At 40.8% G+C, this 7,789-nt stretch overlaps 1 long non-coding RNA gene across 1 annotated transcript; it reads right to left on the bottom strand.

Moving 5' to 3' along the window:
- Nucleotides 1–403: 403 nt before the first annotated feature.
- On the bottom strand, nt 404–7,508 carry LOC120222036. Its single transcript, XR_005525951.1, has 3 exons — nt 7,291–7,508; nt 1,531–1,760; nt 404–648 (listed from the first exon to the last, which is right to left on the bottom strand). It is a non-coding gene; the product is annotated as an uncharacterized LOC120222036 (long non-coding RNA).
- Between the last annotated feature and the right edge of the window lie 281 nt (nt 7,509–7,789).

Below are 7,789 nucleotides of genomic sequence, written 5' to 3'. Positions count from 1 at the left end.
TGATTTCTAGTTCTTCTTTTCCTCTCTAACATGTTTGTTTATTTTCTTTCAAATTGCCTCACTGTCTTGAGAAAATGGTTGAGGTGGTGCTCAAGTCTGCTGACCCTTTTTCATGATAAGCTACTTTCCCATATGTTTTTGCACTTATTCCTATGAACCAATTTTCGGTGAGCATTCACACACACCCCCACCACCTTGCTTCAATGCTCCACAGGAGGACATGTAGACTTTGGAAAGAGGAGTGCTCCTCCAAGCAATATTTTATTTGATTCTGCCAAACATTCCAGGGGCATCATAAACTTGGGGCCAGTTTTTTTTTTATTATTTTTTTATTATGGTAAAATATACATAAGATAAAAGTTACAATTTTTAATCATTGTTAAGTGTTTAGTTTAGTGGCATCAAGTCCATTCAACATTGCTGTGTTCATCCCAAACAGAAACTCTGCACTGATTAAACACTGACTCCCCACTCTCTCTTCCCCTCAGCACCTATATAACCACCATTCTGTGAATTCTCTATTCTTGGTACCTCATACAAATGGAATCATCAACATCTGTCCTTTTGTGACTGGCTTATTTCCTTTAGCGTAATACCTTCAGGTTCATCCATGATGCAGCCTGTGTCCAAATTTCATTCCTTGTACACCTAAAATGAATACAGTGTTATATGTCAGTCATATCCCGATTCGGAAAATAAATAAAAAGAATTACTTTCTTTTTAAGGCCAAATAATATTCCATTGTATGTATATGCCACCTTTTGGTTAGCCATGAATCCATCGATGGACAATTGGGTTGTTTGCGACTAAATTTTAAGTGAATTTCTCAACTGGATTTTGGGGATATCCTGAGAGAGATTTTTCTTACGTAGAGCCCTAGGCAAGCAACGTCCTCCTCCCCTTTCACTGAGCATGCAGCTTTTCAAGGGCCGTGACCTATGCAGGGACTTCAAACCCAACTTCCCTTCTTTACAGGCCTAAGGCCTCATCACATGTCCCCTATGAGAGTGTTAAAACCAAGTCTCTAGCCAAAAGGACCCAATTCCTGCTCAGAATCCACCCCACCCAGACTCCACCCAACCTACAATATCAGCTTTCACACTAACTACTCTCGTTTTCAATTCCCTCTTTATCCGGGGAACCTCAGGATTGCTCTTTCTTGCTTTGAAGAAATGGTTCTCAACCTTGGCTCCTTTTAGAATCAAGTGGGGACATTTTTTTTAAATCCCAGGACACAAGCCAGACCAATCACATTCAGAGCTCTAGTAACCAAAAGCAAGTGTATTTAAATAAAAATATGTTACATAAATAATCATATAAGAGGTGCCTGGATGTATTTTTTAAAATATAAAGGTCAACCTGAGTTGTCAAAATAGGGTGAGCCCTGCCTTCGTTAGGCAGATTCTGGGTTATAATCCTAAGTAGTTAATTTCCTAAATTGAGGTCTATGATCTTTTCTAGGCTACAACCTTAATCTGGAAATAATATTGATTGTCAGCTTCAACTATCAGCCTCCTACACAAAACCTACCTTGCAAAGCCCAGATTCAGTGTGATTAACATTCTGATGTTCCAGGACGCACTTTCTTATGGGGAATAGACCATCTCTCAACAACACAAAGAGACGAGTCTGCCCAGCATCACGTGAGCAAATGCATGAATCCTCTTCCCTTGTCACCTCTGTTGAAGAGCGCTACTCCTCTTCAGCCCACACGGGAGCCTGTGGTTGCTGTTCAGTTACTTGCATCAACTCCAGTAAGCCTATTAATGATAATAAGGGCAGCTAGCAATAATTAATAACTTTTGTTATTAATTTTTTAATGTTCATTCATTTTGAGAGAGAGAGAGCGTGAATGGGGGACAGGCAGAGAGATGGGGAGACATAGAATCTGAAGCAGGTTCCAAGCTCTGAGCTGTCAATACAGAGCCCAATGCAGGACTCGAACTCACGAACTGCGAGATCACGACCTGAGCTGAAGTCAGACACTTACCCAACTTAGCCACCCAGAGGCTCCAATAACTTTGGTTACTAAATAACTTCTGCCTGATATCAAGGATAAGAACCTGAACCCCAAACTTCACATTCTTATTTTTTATTGTCCTTACATAAATGTAATTATACAATATATAATGAACGTATGGTTTCTACTATATAACTAACATAGAGGATAATAAATATATGCTATTTAGTAAATATTACATAAGTATAATTATGATTATTATAAACTATTTTAAACAATGAGATAAGTGCAGAATATCAGACTCCAATATTACCACCTCCAAGATTCAGTAGGTGTTAATACTTTGTCTATTAACTTCAGATCTCTTTAAAAGAAAAAGTAATCATTAGAGATTAAGCTAAAACTTTTATCATGCTCTCCATCCCTCCCCTCCCCAGAAGTTAACTACTAACTTGAAGTTATGTTTATCACTTGAAAGCATATTTTATACTTTTTCTACATGTGCATATATTCATAAATAACACAGAGAATTGCATATTTTTAAAATGTTTACATAAATTGTATTGAGAAAAAGGGTTGACTGGTGACCCCATGCACATGCAGCATCTACACTGTCCAGTAGATGTCACTAATGTTCCAGTCCTAGAGGGATATTGGAGGTTTTTTGGGTTTGTTGTTGTTATTGTTGTTTTGATGTTTCATTTTGTTTTGTTTTGTTTTTCTGTTCTCAGTGACAGATTTGGGATTTCCTTCTATGGAAGCTTTAACTCTTATTTGCGGTTTATCTACATGCAAGATACCCGAGCTTTATTTTTCAAAATTTAAAAGCAGTACTGTAAGCAATGAGACCTGAGATGATTTCTTTCAGTCCTTTCCCTAGAGGGAAGGCTCATAAGAGCAGGGTATGGACAAAGGCCTGGGCAGAGAGAAGGAGGTGTGCATTCTAGTCCCAGAGCAGCTGTGCCCACCCCACAGGCCGACTCCCTCCCCGGGCCTCAGGAGGTGGACTGTTTCAGAGACAGCAAATCATAGCACCTCACATGCTGACTCTGGTCCTTTGGTGGTGGCTCCCTGGGGGTGGCTCTGGGCAGGAAAAAAAAAGCTTCCACAATCTACCAGTGAGAGAGGGGAACTGGGAAAATGCCTGCTGTTTGCCAACCCTGGAGGACAACCTCGCAAAGGGAAGTCCCTCCCAGTTCTAAATCTGCCTCCTACCCTCCCCACAGGGCTGTGCAGCAGCCCCCAGGGACTGGCAGGCCCCGGGGCCATGACCATCATCGAGTCTTGGTTACACACAGATGACCCTTCATTCATTTTCTTTTTAAGTGGGTGTGGCTTGTTTTAAGTCCCAGAAGCCTTGGCGAGATCAAACCTCATAGGTGGCTGATTCAGGGTCAGAGAGCACAGAAGTAGAGAAACTGCTTGGACTGTGATCAGGCCTTGGCTTTTCCTGGGAGCACCGGGCAGATTAACCCTGGTCACGCCGGAGCCATAGCAGGTCCCTGAAGGCATACATCTCCTGCTTCCCCACTCACTAATATTTGCCAACAGATACAGCAAATTTGATGAAATGAGAAAAAGTCCAGAGAAGGAAGTGCTACCAGTTTGATGTTTTTCCAGGAGCTCACAGTGGCCAGTGTCCGGACTCACTAGACGTCTGTTTGTCCTAAGAGCTCTGGTCTGGGAGCCAGGGCATGGACCACGTGTGGGCCATGAGCCCCAGCAGGTCTGGGGCCCCCTTAGCAGGCTCCAGGGGCTCAGAGCAGGCTCCCGGTCCGCGTTCCTCCCCCTGGCCCCTCCCTGACCTGCCCTCTCTCTGGCCTCAGGGCTCTGGGGAGGCCTGAAGAGGCCGTGGGAGTTTGGCTACCATTATCCGGCCCTTATCTGAGCCCACTTAGTTCAATGACTAGGAGCCGACCTGAGGGTCACGCCTGTCTCCAGGGAGCCAGTGCTATCTCGGTGACCTGTGGAAACCTTGGCATGAGCTCATGCTTTCTGACGAAAGAGAGGACCCCTGCCATATCGCTGCCCCGTGCCCCCACCCCCAGCGTCTGGCATGAGCCCGGTGAAGGCTCCACCATTACTCACGGAAATAGCAACACTGATAACTGCAGCAGACAGAAATACATTGATGAATTTCCATTCAGAAAAGCACCTCCTCCCTCCCTCCCCTCTGACTTCATGTGGTGCTATTAGAGTAGACACTCAGGCACACAGGCAAGGCCTTTCTCAGACACAGCCTCGAAATTGTCACCATCCCCGCTTCCCCCTCCATGAAGATACGGTGTCACCGTAAATCCCTAGAGAAATCTGTATCCTGGAATTCATACTAAAACATACTTTCTCTTCATTCGGGAAAAGGCTGTAAAGACAGAAAGCTTGTTGTACTCATCTACCTATTGCAAAATCTGACATCACCTGATAAGCACTTGGCTGCTCAAACTAAATGGCCGTATTGAATTGGATCGGGTAAGGGTGACAGAACACAGGACCAGGAAGCATGTGACCTGGCTGCTGCCCCTAGAGGACCTGGGGCAGGTTACTTCTCTCTAGTCCGTACAGAGTTACTTTACACAGTCTTAAAATCTTTGTCTATGGGGCGCCTGGGTAGCTCAGGTGGTAAGCAGCTGCCTTGTGATTCGCTTCTGGTCATAATCTCATGGTTCATGGGATCACGCCCCACATCGGACTCTGCTCTGACAATGCGGAGACGGCTTGGGATTCTCTCTCTCTGCCTTTCTGTTTTTCTCTCAAGATAGATAGATAGATAGATAGATAGATAGATAGATAGATAGATAGATAGATGATAGATAGATAGATGATAGATAGATGATAGATAGATAGATAGATAGATAGATAGATAGATAGATAGATGATAGATAGATAGACAGATAGATGATAGATAGATGATAGATAGATAGATAGATAGATAGATAGATAGATGATAGATAGATAGATAGATGATAGATAGATAGATAGATAGATAGATAGATAGATAGATAGATGATAGATAGATAGACAGATAGATAGACAGGCATCATTGTTAACAGAGCACTTAGTTCATTTATATTTTATGTAATTACCGACATATTTGCGGTTAAGGCTACCACTTTTGTGACTTTCTTTTGGTCTGGTTGTTCTAAGTTTGTTTTTCTTTCTCTTCTTGCCAACACTTAACTTGACAAATTTCATCATGCTCTTTTTCCTTCTACTACTTTGGAAGTCATAAGCCCTAATTTTATCATAACTACCCCAGAAATCACAACATGCAAAGTTAACCTCTTTTCAAAGTCTAAGGTTGAACAAATATTTATCTTACTCCAAGATGATATAATGACTTATAGCACTTTAATTCCACTTACCCTCCTACTTAAATGCTATTGCAATATATTTTAATTTTTCTAGTTTCACTTTTAAAGCCCACAAATCATTATTGTTGTTGTTTCATACTACGTAAAATACAAAATTTAAGTATACCCATATGTTTACTCATTTTCTTTGATCTTTAGTCCCATATTTCAGTCCTTCCATCTGGAATTGTTTTACTATCTGCCTAAAGCACATCCTGCATAATTCTTTATACATGGCTCTAATACTGGAAAATTCCTTCTGGTTCTATTATCTGAAAATATCTTTATTTTGCTCTTATTCCTTAAAAAGATATTTCACTGCATAGAATTCTAGATTAATGCTTATTTTCTTTCAGCACATTGAAAATACTTGATTGCCTTCTAGATTCTACGATTATTGGTGCTGTCATACCCCCACCCCCACCCCAGCAACTTTTAAGATTCTTTTCTTTGTCTCTGCTTTTCTGCAGTTTTACTAAGGCATGCCTAGTGTTTCTTATTCATGTAGGGGCTTATTCTATTATACTTGAACCTGTGGATTGGGGCCCTTTATCAAAATTCTGGAAAATCTATAGCTATTATTCCTCAAATATGGTCTCTATTCCAGTGTCTCTTATCTCACCTAGGACTCTAACTAAACATATATTAGACTTTCTTATTCTATCATCTATATTTTGTATCCTTTCTTCTCCATCTTCCATTATTTTGTCTCTCTGTGTTGCAATCTAGGAGATCTTTTTCTGGCCAATTTCCTATTTACTACTTCCTTTAGTTGTATTGAATCTTCTATTAAAGCCAGTCATTGAACTTTTTAATTTGGGGCTATTACACATTTTATTTCTTAAAGTTTTATTTGGTCTCTTTTAAGACCTTTCATGTCACTTTGGAAAGTTTCCTACAGATATTTCCAACCTTCTCTTGTATTTCCTCAAGCATAGTAAGTACACTTTTTTGCGGGGATATGCTTGAAATAATCAGACAAGGGGGATCTCAATTTGATTATTCCAATAATCTAAGTATTTGTAAATCTGCATCTACTGTCTGTTCTTTCTGCTTGTTCTCTTCATGGTGCCTTGTTTTCTTTTGATCCCAGGTTATCTCTTATTGTGAGCCACTCTTTATGCTTGAGAAAGATATTTAAACCAAAAATTTCAGATCCCCAGAATAAAGATACCTTTCTCCAAGGAAGATTTTGTTTGCTTCTATTGGGTGTCTAAGGGCTATGCACCTCCAGAGCTGCCTTAGACCAAGTTCAAAGCTTAAGATTCCTTGGCCTGCCCAGGCAATGAGAACTGCAATTGCTAACCCCCAGTAGGACAGATGCATAGCTGGTTCACCCTTAGTCTAAGGATGTAGCCCTTTGTGATGCCAGCATATTGTGGGAGAAAGTTTCTGCCTGACTTCCCAACTTACATGCTCTTGGACTTTAATGTCTGTCCCCTACCATCCATGAGGCTGTCAAAGGAAAACCCAAATTTGCCAGGATTAGTAAATGCTCTCAAAGCAAAAGTGGTTTCGAGATTCTTCTTACATCTCTAGGTACTCGTTTACACTCCAGTTTTGACCAGATAATATGAGACTGGTATGTCCATACATAAATACTTTTAACATCTTTTTTAAAAATTCCATAATATCTTGTTTTCTCTGGCAGATATTTGGTCAAAATAACCTAACCTTCCATGGCCTGATCTCCTGAGCTTGTTTATCATTTATTTTACTAATGGTTTGGTGGTTTCCCTCAGCCAAAGAATATTCTGTCTCAGAGGAATAAAGACAGATAACTGCCTGCAGCTTTGAAAAGACAGTTTTTGTGATGTTTAAAATTAAAAGTATTGTGTTTTAATCTTTAATTCAGCTGGATAATATAATTCCCATAGGTTTTTTATGTTATTTGATGTACATCTATATCACTTACTTACTTCCACAAAACAAATTATCACAACCTTAGGGATGTAAAATAACATATCTTTATGATCTTACCATTTCTGTTGTTTGGAATCCAGGAACAGTTTATCTGAGTTCTCTGCTTCATGTTCTCTCAGAATGCTGCCATCAAGATATCAGCCTGGGCTGGGGACTCATCTGAAGGCTCAACTGGAGCAGTTCACTTATGTGGTTTTTGGCAGACTTCAGTTCCTTTCGGATGATGGACTAAAGGCTTCATTTCCTAACAGACTGTTGGCTAACAGGTGACCTCATTTCCTTGCCAAATGGGCCTTCCAAATGTTTATCATCAAAGCCAGCAAGGGAAAGTCGGCTAGCAAGACAGCAGTCAAAATCTTTTGTAATCTAATCACAGAAGTGACATCTCCCCATGTTGAGGTGTTCAGTTAGTGAGAAGCAAGTTATTCAAAGAGCAGGAATTGCAGAGGTATGGATGCCAGGAAGCAGGGATCAATGCTGACTTTCTGCAATATTCTCTCAGCAGGCTTTCATGTGTGGACACAGGCAAGGTCCCAGGAAGTGCTCAGTGTAACAT

This window comes from Hyaena hyaena, unplaced genomic scaffold (assembly GCF_003009895.1).
Source record: "Hyaena hyaena isolate Hyena2069 unplaced genomic scaffold, ASM300989v1 scaffold_836, whole genome shotgun sequence".
In the NCBI taxonomy this organism is placed as follows: domain Eukaryota; kingdom Metazoa; phylum Chordata; class Mammalia; order Carnivora; family Hyaenidae; genus Hyaena; species Hyaena hyaena.
Note: the sequence above shows the minus strand (reverse complement) of the source record. Positions and strands in the feature narration are given on the sequence as shown.